Genomic DNA, 16098 nt, shown 5'->3' with positions numbered 1-16098 from the left:
CCAGATCCCTCTGAATCACAGAGCTCAGTATCTCTTAACATTTAGATAGTAAACTTTTTTTAATTCTTCCTGTCAAATGAACAATATCACATTTGCCCACATTATACTTCATTTGCCAGACCTTTTCCCACTCACTTAACCTGTCACTTTGTAGCCTCCTTATGTCCTCTTCGCAATTTTCTTTCCTACCTACCTTTGTGTCGTCCGCAAATTTAGCAACCATTTCTTCAGTTCCTTCATCCAAGTCGGTTAAAGAAATTATAAAAATTTGAGGCCCCAGCACTGATCCCTGTGGCACACCACTCGTCACATCCTGCCAACCAGAAAAAGACCCGTTTATGCTAACTCTCTGCTTCCTGTTAGCCAATCAATCTTCTATCCATGCCAATATGTTACCCCCTACACCATGAGCTTTTATTTTCTGCAATAACCTTTGATGTGGCACTTTATCAAATGCCTTCTGGAAATCTAAGTACAGTCCATCCACCAGTTCCCCTTTATCCACAGCACAGTGACTCCTTCAAATAACTCGAATAAATTTCCCTTTCACAAAACCATGTTGGCTCTGCCTGATTGCCTTGAATTTTTCTACGTGGTCCACTGTAACATCTTTAATAATAGCTTCTAACATTTTCCCTATGACAGCTGTTCAGCTAACTGGCCTGTAGTTTCCTGCTTTCTGTCTCCCTCCCGTTTTGAATAAAGGAGTTACATTTGCTATTTTCCAATGTAATGGAACCTCCCCAGAATCTAGGGAATTTTGGAAAATTAAAACCAATGCATCAGCAATCTTACTAGCCATTTCCTTCAACACCTTAGTGTCAAGTCCATCCAGACTCAGGGATTTGGCAGCCCACAGCCCCAACAATTTGCTCAATACCACTTCCCTGCTGATTGTAATTTTCTTGAGTTCCTCCCTTTCTTCTATTTCCTGATTTACAGCTATTTCCAGAATGTTACTTGTGTCCTCAAAATGCCTGTTTAATTCATCCGTCATCTCCCTACTTTCCATTATCAATTCCCCAGGCACAGTTCCTGCAGGACCAATGTTCATTTTGTAAACTCTTTTCTTATTTAAAGTTATATAGAAACTCTTGCTATCTGTCTTTATATTACCAGATAGCTTTCTCTTGTACTCCAATTTTTCCCTCCTCATTAATCTTTTTGTCATTCTTTGCTGTTTTTTATATTTTTTCCAATCTTCTGACCTGCCACCCAGTTTTGTGTAATTATAAGCTTTTTCTTTAAGTTTGATAGTGTCTTTAACTTTTTAGTTGACTACAGATGCTGGGCCCTCCCCTTGGAATTTTTCTTTCCCTTTGGAATGTATTTATGCTGTGCATTCTGAAATAACCTTTTAAATGTCTGCCGCTGAGCCTCTATTATCCTATCCCTTGAACTCATTTGCCAGTTCACTTTAGATAGATCTGCTTTCATGTCCTCACAATTATTTAAGTTTAAAATACTAGTCTTGGATGCACTCATTTCTCCCTCTGAATGAATGTAAAGTTCAATCATATTATGATCGCTGCTACCGAGGGGTGCCTTCAGTCTGAGGTTATCAATTAACTCTCTCTCATTGCTCAATACAGGTCTAGTGTAGCCTGCTCTCTGGTTGGCTCCAGAACATGCTATTCTAAGAATCTATCCCAAAAACATTCTATGAACTCCTTATCTGCATTACCTTTGCATCTGATTTTTCCAATTTATATGTAGATTTAAATCCCCCATGATTATTGATGTACCGTTCTGACAAGCTCCCATTATCTCTTCTTTTATCCTCTGTCTTACTGTGGAGTTACAATAAGGGGGCCTGTACACCACACCCACAAGTGACTTCTTGCCTTTATAATTTCTCATCTCAACCCAAACCGCTTCTACATCCTGGTTTCCTGAACTTAGTTTATCCCTCTCTATTGTGCGAATACCATCATTAATTAACAGAGCCACCCCTCCACTTTTTCCAACTTTCTGTCCTTCCTAAATGTCACATACCCTTCAATTTTCAGGTCCAAATCTTTGTCATCCTATAGCCATGTCTCGGTAATGGCTATCAGATTGCACTTATTTATTTCTATTTACACTGTCAGTTCATCTGTTTTGTTTCAAATGCTATATGTATTTAGAAACAGAACCTTTAGTTTTGTCATTTTATTATTTTTGTAGTGTCTAGCCTTATCTGCTGATTTACTCTTAGGTTTGTACTCTTCATTCCTTTCTGTCACAGTCTGTTTATCATTTCCCATATTAATAGGTTTCCCTCTTGCCTTGTCTCTACGCTTTGGTTTACCTTGTCTTAAATCTGATCTCTTGCCCCTACTATTCAGTTTAAAACCCTTTCTACTTCCCTAGTTATGCAGCTTATGAGGACATTAGCCCCAGCATTGTTCAGGTGTAGATCGTCCCAATGGTACAGATCCCACTTTTTCCAATACTGGTGCCAGTGCCCCACGAACTGGAACCCACTTCTCCCACACCAGTCTTTGAGCCACACATTCATTTCTCTAACCTTATTTGTCTTATGCTAATTTGTACATGGCTCCGGTAATAATTACAAATTTCCTGATTGTAATTCCTCTGGGTCAAATGTTGCTATAATAAACATAACATAACTTCTCTTTATTTGAAGTCTCTACCCATAGAAATGAACCCCCCAGTTCTTTTTTTTTCATGGCTTTGTTAATCTGTGTTGCTAATTTTAATGATTTGTGTATCTGTACCCCCAACACTGAATTTTACAGCCTTTCATTGGCATATCTGAAGGCAGGTGATGCTCGTAACATAAAGTGAGGGCCCTTCCCACCGCTTTTCTGCCCACCCTCGACCTGTATCCCGTATCACTGTGGGCATGGAAGGTGTCGGGCAGCCCGACTTTAGGCCTATGAGCCTTGTTCTGCCACCAGTGCTATTTATGTGCAGCAGGGGAAGGCAGAGGCAAGGCAGGTAGCCTGGCAGCTTTCACTCTTCAGGCTGTTGTTGGGCAGTAAGGAGGGGTATCACCTTTGAGGCATCCCCTGTGCCAATTGGAGGCATCCCCCGCCCCCACCACCAAGATCGTAGCCCCATTTAAGCCTACCCCCAGGTCTCAAACCCGGCTCCCATATCCCTCTCCCCCCTTCACTGGAGTCTGCCAGCCAGGCTCATCCAAAATTCCAGACTTTTTAAGTCCAGACTCCATCATTTCTTCTTCCTTGGGGACTGCCTTTAGTCCCAGCAGTGGCCACAGCTTGATCCTGGTGCTGCTGGAACTGCAGAGCTGCTGACAAATCAGAATGCCTGGCAGTTCTCTAGGGTGGGACCTCCCCCCAGATGGGGCTGGAAGTCTCATCTTGAAACAATTAAGGCTGCTCAAGTTTAATAATGGTGAGGGGGAGCTGGGTTTTAGGTGGGTGGGCTGATGACTGACTTTTTGGTTGGGATGTGGGGAATTTTATGCTTCAGTTGTACAGAGCACTGGTGAGACCACATCCGGAGTACTGTGTACAATACTGGTCTCCTTGGTTAAGGAAAGATGTAAATTCGTTAGCTGCAATTCAGAGAAGGTTTACTAGACTAATGCTAGGAATGGGCAGGTTGTCTTATGAGGAAAGGTTAGACAGGTTATGCTTGTACCCGCTGAAGTTTAGAAGAGTAAGAGACGACTTGAGTGAAACCTTTAAGATTCTGAGGGATATTGACAGAGTGGATGTGGAGAGGATGTTTCCTCTTGTGGGAGAATCTAGACCCAGGGGTCACTGTTTAAAAATAAGGGGTCACTCATTTAAGACAGAGATGAGGAGAAATTTTTTTCTCTCAGAGGGCCGTAAGTCTTTGGAACTCTATTCCTTAAAAGGCAGTGCAAGCAGAGTCTTTGAATGTTTTTAAGGTAGAGTTAGATAGATTCTTGATTAAGAAGAAGGTGAAAGTTTATCGGGGGTAGGCAAGACTGTGGGTTTGAGGTTACAGTCAGATCAGCCATGATCTCATTGAATGGCAGAGCAGGCTTGAGGGACCGAGTGGCCTATTCCTGCTCCTAATTCATATGTTCATCTGTTCGTATGTATGTAATATGGCACCCCAAAAAAATCCAGCCCCTGTGCCTCATTCAGCCTCTTACTTTGTAAGGATTACGTGTCCTCCTTCAACCTCATGCTGAAATGTGCCACCTCATACTTAACCTACACTGACATTACTCTGTCATTTACACTTCCTTTCTGCAGGTTTGTTAATATCTTCTCATATTTTTCCTCAGTATCAACTATACCTCCAATTGGCGTTGTCTGCAAATTTTGATTGCTGAGTCCAAATCATTTATGTAAATGTGAACAGCAGTGGTCCCTGTAGTACATCACTTTCTACCTTCCTCCAGTCTGAATAACTACCTCGACTCTCTTTTCTGTTCTGTGGCAATTTGGTATCCATTCTGTCACTTGATTCCTGACTCCACATGACCACTTTGGTCATGCGTCCACCATGTGGTACCTTAAGAAAGGCTTTTTGAAATTCTATGTATATTACATCTACTGCATTACGCTTGTCTATTCTTTCTGTTACTCCTACTTGATCCAATCAATCAAACTTACTGCTCATTTACTGTGAATAGGTGTATTGCAAGCTTGATTAGTATTACCCTTCACTTATTTTCCTGTCCATTCTTAACCTTTTTTACTCATGGGAATCTTATGCCCCATTATATTTTAACCATTAAGATAAAAGCAAAATACTGCGGATTCTGGAAATCTAGAACAAAAACAAAAATACCTGGAAAAACTCAGCAGGTCTGACAGCATCTGCGGAGAGGGATACAGTTAATGTTTTGAGTCCGAATGACTCTTCATCAGAACTAAGGAAAAATAGAAAAGAGGTGAAATATAAGCTGCTTTAAGGGGGGTGGGACAGGTAGAGCTGGGAAGAGGGCCAATGATAGATGGAGATAGCCAAAAGATGTCATAGACAAAAGGACAAAGAGGAGTTGATGGCGGTGCTATTATCTAAGGAATATGATAATGGGGACATTAAGGGTAGAAAGCAGGATGAGCAAGGGACAGATAGCCCTAGTGGGGATGGGGTGGGGGGAAGGGATTGAAATAGGCTAAAAGGTAGAGATGAAACAATGAATGGAAATCCATTTAAAAATAATGGAAACAGGTGGGAAAAGAAAAATCTATATAAATTATTGGAAAAAGGGGGATCGGAAAGGGGATGGGGATGGAGGAGACAGTTCATGATCTAAAGTTGTTGAACTCAATATTCAGTCCAGAAGGCTGTAAAGTACCTAGTCGGAAGATGAGGTGCTGTTCCTCCAGTTTGCTTCACTGGAACAGGCCAAGGATGGACATGTGGGCATGAGAGCAGGGTGGAGTGTTGAAATGGCAAGTGACAGGGAGGTCTGGGTCATGCTTGCGGACAGACAGAAGGTGTTCCGCAAAGCGGTCACCCAGTCTGTGTTTGGTCTCTCCAATGTAGAGGAAACCGCATTGGGAGCAACGAATGCAGTAGACTAAATTGAGGGAAGTGCAAGTGAAGTTCTGCTTCACTTGAAAGGAGTGTTTGGGCCCTTGGACCATGTTTTAACCATGTTTGTCAAGTTGGCTTAGCTGGTAGCACTCATCTGTTTCTCTTGAATTACAAAGTTCAAGGTTCAAACCCCACCCCAGGATTTCAGTGTATATCAAAGCTGATTGCAGTGCCATACTGAGCAAGGATTGCATTGTTGGAAGTCCTGTCTTTCCGATTGATGTCAAAGCAGGACTTGATTTGCCTATTCCAGTCATTCAGCTGGATGTTGAAATGCTAGGGAAATATTTGATGAACAGCCACTTGCCCAGTGGCCAGGCCAATATTCCTTACTCAACCAAAATAACTGGAATGGCAGCATTTTTACTTTTGAAGGTTATCAAGAACTTTCTCCTGTTAATTCCTATTTTATTTCTTGTTATGAAAAATAAAGTATCCAAGCCTTAAAAATAGAAAGCTTTCAAGGATTATGCAGGAGATCCACTGAAAACGGTATTAAAATGTCAATTAAAGCATTAAGGATGATGGGTGCATTGTCTGATATAATTGTTTCAGTTAATGTATTCTCCATTCATCTCTTCTGATTACAAGTCAGTCCTTGGGTGCTATTAAAACCATCTGACTAAAATTAAGCACTTGTTTCATTTGGAAGTAATCAAAAGTTTCAGAGGCCATTCCTTCTGCGTAGGTTCCTCGCTATTGCAGTATACAGATTTATCTGTGCTATTAACTTCAAACAGGTTTGAAAATACACCACATTGGGCTCATTAAGCTGAACTATTTGTTGCAGTTGATGTGAAACTCGTGAATCAACAAAGGGCAGGATATTGAGGTCGGGGAGCGGGGAGAGCAGGGCTCGGGGGTGGGGCCCGCTCACCAATTGGTAAAATGATGTTGGGCGGAACTCCCGATGTTACCCCGCATCATTTCAATTTTCAGGTTGGCGGAGGCGCAGTCGAATCAGCTGTGCACCCGCTGACCTGTCAATGGCCAATTGAGGCCATTTAAAAAGTAATTCAAGTAGTTAATGGACCTGCCCATCCAACCTTAAGGTGGGCGAGTAGGCCAGGAGCCCCGGCAGCCTTCAGAAAAAGCATGACACCTCATTCACCGGCGGGATGAAGTTTCATGGAGGTTTTAAAAAATGTAATAAAAGTTTGAATAAAAGTGATGGACATGTCCCAACTCATGTAACAGTGTTGCATGAGGGGACACGTCAGGACAATTTCATGTTTGTGCATTGATCATTTTTGAATTTGGTGCTGATTTCCCTGAGACCAATCTCCTCAGGGAGATGAGTGCGCGCGCGAAAGAGTGCACTCCCAGCTTAGGGAATGCCCCTTGCCCACGCAGGGAACGCATGGCACTTCCTGGCGGACATCACACTGGGCGGGCCTTAACTGATCAGAGGCACGCCTGCACCTGCACTTCCACCCCGATGAGGGTAAAATTCCTCCCATAGAGTTTGTGTTGTGACCTCAGAGCATCTTGTTTTTACAGAAGACTATGATTGCCGCCTGATTGTGGTATTGCAGTTGTATAAATATGCACACCCTCAAAACCAACATTAGAAGCTCCTAGCCAGCCCTCCATCTTACATTATAGTTTTACATTTTACATTTTTGTTAGCAGGAACGTTCCTTGTTGTAGGATTTTGGATACTGTTTGGTAGGTCTGAGTGAATTCTCCGTAGCTTTAAGTAGATTAAATGCATGTTTCTATTAACTACAAGAAAGATGTACATATATATGGTAAAGGGTTGAAGCTAGGAGTTATCTCCATGCTTGCTTGTGCACATGGCCATGTCCAACACTAGATTGACTCCTAGGTGTGGGGTCATGTGTTCTCTTACATCACTGTGTGGGCAGTACTGTATCTGTCCTATGTTAACTCTATATGTGCCAGACCCTTATACTACACCTCCCCAAAGCCTTTACCCCTTGTATTTACATCATTATCACTACCCTGATCCCTCCCTTCGAGTCTCTGAGTTCCTAAGTTCAGGCAGTCTGCAGGCCTTAGAACCCTCTCATATCTCATTCGCACTACTGTTGCAGGTAAACTCTGTTGGTATGGAGGTTGTTCTGTTTTCTGGGTATCTTCTTATCTTCTTTTTCCATTCCTTAGTATTGAATTACTCTTTGTCAATTCAGCAGTTGTGGTGATAAGTGGTTGTTGTTCCATCCTGTTTTTAGCGGCGATGATGAACATTGTGTTCATCTCCATGTCAGTTATTCTTCTTCCTTCATTCTGTGGGTCATTGTGATGTCCTCTGTGATAGAAGATGGTCGTTCCTATTATGAGGATGTGGTTTTTTGTGTAAGCTCACCTTTGCGTTTGGCTGTGATGTGTGCTGTTGGAATGGATGGTTGCTATTTCGTTCCAGAAGCATCTGTGGCACTGTCATGATGGCTGGGAGTTGCAGTGTAAGTGTTTGCCCCATAGTCACAGTGTTGACCTCATCAACAGTTGATGGAGCTGAGGTGATTGATTGCTAGTTGTTGATTGCTCTCTATTCTATCCTCCACTGGAGGTGTTTTGATAACCATCCGAGTGGTTGGTTGGTCTGACCAAGAAGGGCTTTCCGGCACTTGTAATGAAAATGGGCAAACCTGCTCTGCAAAGAGAGAAGACAGTTCAGAGCTGAAGTTTGAGTAAGGATACTTTTTCTTGTTTGAGCTCTCTGGAACTTATAATTATATATAATATATAACATTGGTTGTTTTGACACCTTCTGCTGTTTTGAGGAGATTTAGGGCTACACAGACGTCTTGGCTCAAGACAGAGAAAGACTGGTTACAGATGACACACATCAGCTTGAAGATTTGTTTGCCACCATACCTTAATGATTCCAGAATCATGCCTATGACAAGAAGTCAGATTCCTGTGGGCCCTTAGAATGGTGTGTCTGTTGTTTGAAGCCAGAGGTCTCTCAGCCACAGTTCTTTGTCCAACAGGAGCTTAACATTGGCTCCTATATCCAATTTGTGAGATGGCCATTAGCTGAAATGTCCGCATTCCAATACGAAAATCCAGGATCTTTGACCTCACCCAAGAAGCATGGCTGTTTGTCTGCTTGGTGTGCAGTCTCGACCTCATGAATCATCTTTGGGTCTTCTATGTGTTTGGATGTTTTGGCCTTGCACGGTTTGCTGAAGTGTCCAATTCTATTATATTGAAAGCATTGAGCTGAAATTGACATTGATCTCACCTGTGGGGACACTTTGCTTCACAGCGCTGGCATGGTCTTTCTACTGGTCAGTTAGGGTATTACTTCCCTTGGCCTGGGGTAACTGTTTCTGTGCTGTTTAACTAACTGGACCTTGAGATTTTCTTTGTACCACGGTTTACTTTCTCCTCTTAAAATGGACCTATGTTTCACATGGAGTTCAGACTGCCTAACAATCTGGATATCTTTCTCAGGGGTTAGATCTTCTTTTGCTTGCAGCATGTCTGAGAGTGCACCATTTGCTATTCTTTCAATTATTCTATCCCTGATAAATTCGGATTTTAGGTCTCTATATTCGCAGATTTCAGCATCCCGCACAGGTCATTAATGAATGAGTCAACAGGTTCTGCTAACAGCTGGACATGATTATTTAATTTAAAATAAACATTGAATGATTTTATCTTCTTATTCTTCAAATTCAGCAGATGATTTGTTGATTCCTTGTGTAATAATAATGTCATCGCTTATTGGGCCTACCAAATAAAGCAGTGTGTTAACATGTTGAGCTTCTGTCTTTTTATTCAAACCTGAAACAATCATATATCTATGGAATCTTTTTCTCCAAAATCCCCAATTGTGTGATTGATCTGGGCCTTGGATAAGTCAAAATTGATCCAGAAGAGTGGATTTCTGATCTGGTTAAAAGGTTTTAAGTGTGGGCTCAGCTTTAAGGAGTGTTATGACACACTGGATGGTGAATGCTGAGCTCCTCAAATCCCAGAGGGAAACTTGAAACAGCTGCCACAACAGTTTTGCAATTTGTATTTTATTTTGAAATGAGTGCCTTGAATTCAGTAGTAATAAGTCCGCCTAGTCTTAGAGGTTTTTTTTTTACAAAACTAAATTAAACATTTATTAATAGAAGAAAAGATTTTAAGCACATACGTCGGCCTGAAAATTATTGCTATAATAACTCCTAACTCCCCTAATTAATCTGACTCCCAGTTACACCTCCATTAAGGCAACAGTAAAAACAAATAAATTTCAACAGACCCAGGCGAAACACAGAATATCCTGGATAGTAATATTCAAAGTTAGTTTTCTTAGCTTCAGTTCCTGTAGACAGTAGCTTGATGCATAGAGGCTGGAGTCTTTTCACACTTGTGTTAGATTTTAGAATACCTTCCTCCTCACTCATAACCTCATCTCCTTTATACATGTTTCTCCCTTTTTAATGTAAATTCCATTGTTCCCATAAGTCTTTGCACCTTTCTTTTCTCATAATACAAATCTTTCGCAGTAGTCATATTATGCTGTAACCTTTGGGAAAGATAAACACACTATTTGGCTTAGTTTCTTATGGCTAGGTATAACGTCTTACCATCTCTTTGAAATTCAAACTAACCTAATTTATCTAAAAATGCAAATGTTCCTCACACCTCACATTCTAAAAGTTCAGTCATGTTTATACGTATTTAGCATTTCAAACCTAGCTTCCTTTTTGATAACTCAAAAGCTCCAGATCAGCTACTTCCAATTCAATTAAATCCGCCACACACACACATCCACTCAGAGAGACTAATCCAAACCCCATTATTAACCTATCTTTATAATAAATCACAATAATATTATGAAAATTATTATATTTTCATGACAGAAGTTGATGAAATTCAAGATGGTGCCACCGTTTGTTTGAAGACAAAGGGTTTACCCATGCTTGCCTGTTTTGGCCCACTGTAATGGCACTCACGCTCAGCCTTGAAAAAATTTTAAACACTGGCTGCTTGGATCGACTAGCTGCAGTCTTCTCATTTCAGCACTACACTTTAGGGTCACAAAAGCATTGAACCTCAGCTTTGCTGGTCTTTAAAGCTGATTTCATAGCCAAAATTCTTCCAAATTAATTAATTAATTATTTTTCTTCTTGGAGCGAGCTCGGATGCCACATGTTCAGGTACCGACTCGGGAATCTGCTTTTGCCTGACAGAGTTTTTAAGTGGCAATTTCTGACCACTGAACCATTTAAAAGTTTCTCAGACCTTGATTTATCCTGGAATTTAAAAATTTCAGCTCACCCCTGCTCGACCTGCTGACTCTGCGCTCTGGGAATTGAAGCTAGGCTTCCATGAAATCCCATGGAGTCTTCTGCTGCAGTGAGGAATTTTAAATTTCTGCCTTCAGCTTCCAAGCCTTTCTTTGGAACTTCATCCTGGCAATTTTCCTCTGCACATCCACTTCTCGAGCTGTTTTTCCGGTCAAAATGCTTCTTTGCATTTTCCTTTAGTATTGCAGGATTTTAGTTTTTTCTCTGCCTTTTTTGTGAGGTTTTGCATTTTTCCATTTGCTGCCACCATATTGTAGGGTGTTGGATACTGTTCGGTAGGTTTTAATGAAGTCTTCGTAGTCTTAAGTAGATTAACTGTATGTATTTATTAACTTCAAGAATGGTGCACATATATACAGTAAAGGGTTCAAGCTAGGAGCTGTCACCGTGCTTGCTTGTGCACATGGCTCTGTCCAACACTAGACTGACCCCTATGTGAGGGGTCATGTGTTCTCTTACATCACTGTGTGAGCGGTACTGTACTTAGTCCCATATCCACAAACATTCACTCCCTCCACCATTGATGCATAGTAGCAACAGTTGTACCATCTACAAGATGCACTACAGTAATTCACCAAGGCTCCTTCGACAGCGCCTTCTAAACCCATGACCACTACCATCTAGAAGGACAAGGGTAGGAAATAGATGGGAATACCACCACTTAGAAGTTCCCTCCAAGTCACTCACCATGCTGACTTGGAAATACATCGCTGTTCCTTCACTGTCGCTGGGTAAAAATCCTGGAACTTCCTTCCCAACAGCAATGTGGGTGTACCTATATGACATGGACTGCAGCGGTTCAAGAAGGCAGTTCACCACCACCTTCTCAAGGGCAATAAGGGATGGGCAATAAATGCTGGCCCAGCCAGGGAAGCCCACATCCCGTGAATGAATTAAAAAAAAATGTGCCGGATCCTTATACTGCACTCCTCATGTGCATTTTGCAGTATTTGGATACATGCATGCGCAGAACTCTGTGTATACACAGTGGCATGGAGCTGACAGTATAACTCTGTGCTCCTGGCTTGCACCACTCCAAAGCTGGTATTGATCTCAAATCACACCTGCAGTATAACTGGGTATAAAACGATCAACCAAATTTCAAAGCTGCCTCATAATTTGCCAAAAGTTCAACGAATTGTCTGAAAATAGCCACTAAGTGATTCAAATCTGGTCATGCTCGGCTGTTCTTATATCCTCAACTGGTTGAGTAAACATGACAAAATTAATCTTTTGCTTTCTTCATTTCTGATGCTCTCAATTCCAATCTTACTGACCATCTTCCTTTTGATAAGAAAGTGATGTTTATATTCAATGTTTGACATCTGATGGTACAATTCAAAACACTACAAAGATTAAAATCAGGAGACAAATTTGAATTTCCGAATTCAAGTTATATTTTTCACAGTGCAGTTGAAACACATAAATGACTTTGCAGAAAATGGCTTAGATCTGAAGGTGAAATATGTGCTTTCAATGTCTTCTTCCTTTCCTTGATTCTTATCCAAAAGTTTAAATCCATTCAATCTGATATTTTTAGATCATCACTGGAGATTACATAAATTATATTTATGGTATGTAACTAATAAATTGGCCATAGCATTATATAAAAATGTACTTATATTATCTTCTCAAACTATTTGCATGTTTTTGCACAGTTGATCACACCATCCTCCTTCAACACCTCCCCACTGTTGTCCAGCAAGGGTTGGACTGCACTGGTTAGCTCAGCTGGATGGATGGCTGGTTTAAGATGTAGACTGATACCAACAGTACAGGTTTGATTCCTGTATTGGCTGAGGTCATCCATGAAGGCCTTGCCTTCTCAACCTTGCCCCTCGCCTAAGGTGTGGTGACCCTCAGAGTAAACTCACCACCAGTTGCCTCTCTCTAATGAGAGAGCAGCTTCTGAGACAATGTTGATTTTCACTTGTTTGGTTCCATTCTTATTTATCAAACTGCCAGAAAATTGCCATCAATGGCTTCTCTTCTCATTTCTGTCCAATGTCTCCTAAGGATCTATCTTTGACCCACTGATATTTCTTATCTACATGCTGACACCTTGGTGACAACATCTGAAAACAGGCCATCAGCTTCCACATGCATGTTGGCAGTACCCAGCACCTCTCTCGACTCCTTCACTCCCTCTAAATTGTCCGACTGCTTGCCTGGCATCCAGTACTAGAGGAGCAGAAATTCCCCCCAACTAAATGTTAGAAAGATGTTGGTCACTGCTAGAAAAACACTTCCCTCGCTTCTGACTCTATCTCTCTCCCTGGCAACTGTCTGAGGCTGTTTGCAACCTCGGTGTCATACTGATCCTGCCTGGCCTCCCACACTCTAACCTCTGTAAACTTAAGGTCCTCCAGATCGCTGCTGCCTGTGTCCTAAGTCACACTGAATCCTGTTCACCCATCCACCCTTTGCCTGGTTACCTATATTGACTCCCGGTTAAGCAGCATCTCAACTTTAAAATTCTCATCCTGGTTTTCAAATTCCTCCATGGCCTGGCCCCTCACCATCTCTGTAACCTCCTCCAGCCCCACACCCAACGTTCCCTCTATTTCTTTTCAGAATGTACAGGCGATTTGTTTAATCATGTGTGCGGCAACTTTAAATTTTTTTTGCACAGCTGTGCATGTGGTGATTTAAAGGGGCCAACTTGTGCACAGCCTGTGCAGGGACTTTCGAGTTGCTGCTTGACCACATGATCCTTAGAGGGAACATTGCCTACACCCCTCTAATTCCGGTCTCTTGTGCATCCCTGATTTTAATTACTCCGCCATTGGTGGCCATTCCTTCAGTTACCTAGGTCTTGAGCTCTGGAATTTCCTCCCCTCTCTACCTTAATTCCCTCTGTTAAGACACTCCTTACAACCAAGCTTTAACCAAGCTTTTGGTCATCTGACCTGATTTCTCCTTATGTTTCTTGATTCCATACTTTGTATTATGCTCCTGTAAAGCACTGTGGGATGTTTTATTACTTTAAAGGCACTATATAGATAAAAGCTGTTGTTATATATAAAGAAGATGACAATGGAGCTGGGAAAGAGATATCTGACTTAACATTGAGTTCAACAACTTCAGATTATGAACTCTCTCCTCCATCCTTGCCCCTTTTTGATCCCCTTTTTTCAAATATTTATTTTTAATTTTTTTATATATATATTTCTTTCCCACCTATTATTATTATTATTTTTAAAATTTATTTCCATTCATTGTTTTATCCCCATCTTTTAGCCTATTTTGATCTTTTCTCCCAAACCGTGCCCTCCCCCCACCCCACACCCACTAGGGCCATCTGTCACTGGCTCATTTTGCTTTCTACTCTTAATATCACCATTAGCACCTCCTTTAGCCAGTATCACCACCATCAACACCCCTTTGACCTTTTGTTTATGACAACTTTTGCAATCTCTCCTTTGCCTCCACTTATCACTGGCCCTCTATCCAGCTTCACCTGTCCCACCCCCCTTAAACAGTATATATTTCACCCCATTTCTACTCCTCTTTAGTCCTGAAGAAGAGTCATATGAACTCAAAATGTTAACTCTGTCTTTCTCTCCACAGATGCTATCAGACCTGCTGAGTTTTTCCAGCAATTTTTGTTTTTGTTTCAGATTTCCAACATCCGCAGTATTTTGCTTTTATATTATATTGGGTATATGGGACATCATTTAAAATTTTGCAGATGACACAATTCAGAAATGTAGTAAACAGTGGGTAGGGTAGTAACAGAGCTGGGAGCGTTAACAGGAGATTTCACAGAAGTATTCAAAATCTTGTGGGTTTTAATAGAGTGAGTAAGGAGAAACTGTTTCCAGTGGCAGACAGTCTGCAACCAGAGGACACCAATTTAGGATCATTGGCTAAACAACCAGAGGCAAAGCATGGAAACGGTTTTTTAATGCAGCGAGTTGCTATGATCTGGAACATACTGCTTGAAACGTTGGTGAAGCAGATTCAACAATAATTTTCAGTGAATTGGATAAATATTCATAAAGCAAAATTGAATAAATACTCACAAAGCAAAAATTTGCTCAGCTGTGGGGAAAGAACAGGGTCCAGTTGGATAGCTCTTTCATATGGCTGACCAGTCACGTTAGGCTTTACCATCTGTGCTGTAACATTCTATGCTATTGTGACAGCTAACATTGTAGAATTGGATGGGAAATGTTGACTTAGCAATTGATAATGGTAAATGTTGACAGAAAAGTGTGACCAAAATGGTTAGAACAGGAAACAAGGTTGTTGGACAGGAAGTATTTGTTCCATGCAAGGTTTGTAACAATGGGCGGGATTTTCCACACTCGCCCGTCCACCGTGATCTTCCGGTCCCATCTCAAGTCAATGGGCTTCTGGCTGGGGCGCCACCTCGCCTGTGGCGGGTCCTGCCCTCGATCTGGCAGGAAAATCCCGGCCAATGTGTAGATGTGATCAGGGGTGGACAATTTGTTGTGTAGAATTTCTCAATCTAAAATCCCAACATATGGGACAGAATTTGATGTAGCCCCTAGGGAATGGGTTGGGAGGTGGCGGGACATTAGTATCATAAGGGAAGGCGGGGTGAAGTGCCCATCATCTTCCCACTTAGTGGCAGGGAAGATGGAGGATGGCCTTCCTACCCAGAGGTCATTTTAAGCCCTTAAGTGGCCAAGTTAGGGTCATTTAAGGGCTCCTTCCAGCTGCTGCTAGCATTCTACCAGCTGTGGAGGGTGTGGGGTGGTGGTGGGGGCTGATCCTCTGTCACGTGAGGAGATAAACCTGATATACCCTGGCAGCATCCACATGGGCTCAGGGGTGGTCCTTGCTGATTGGGCACTCTGTGGTCCATGTTGGCCCCACCCGGGCATCAAGGGCCACCACCACAGAAACATCCCTTCCTGCCCTTACCAATGACCTGCCTGTACCCCCCTCATTGGGACTGGCCCTTGTCACCCCAGCCCACTTACCTCAGTCAGGGCCTGGTAGAGGGGTTGCAGACAGTTCCAAACAGTGGGGCCCAGGAGCTAGGGGGGCCTGGGTCATTGTTCTAAACAGAGTTTCTTGTCTCCCAGCCTGAACAGCTAGAGGCAGAGCTACAGACCTGAAAGACCAACTTTAAAAGTAAATTGGAACTGTCATCCTGAGAGTTCCGATTTTTTAAAAGTCGGTCTGCCAGTGTTAGGTCCTGCTGCTCCTGACCTTTGGACAACTTCATAGTTCCAATTTTTTGAAAAGCCCATCAGAAAACCATGAAGCTGCCCAGAGGTCAAGAGCAGCGCAGCAACAGAGAGTATTCTTGCTCGAAAACTGGTAAGTGAAATCTTTATTTCAGTGCCAATTTGAT

This window comes from Carcharodon carcharias, chromosome 20 (assembly GCF_017639515.1).
Source record: "Carcharodon carcharias isolate sCarCar2 chromosome 20, sCarCar2.pri, whole genome shotgun sequence".
In the NCBI taxonomy this organism is placed as follows: domain Eukaryota; kingdom Metazoa; phylum Chordata; class Chondrichthyes; order Lamniformes; family Lamnidae; genus Carcharodon; species Carcharodon carcharias.
This window is presented reverse-complemented; position numbering follows the sequence as displayed.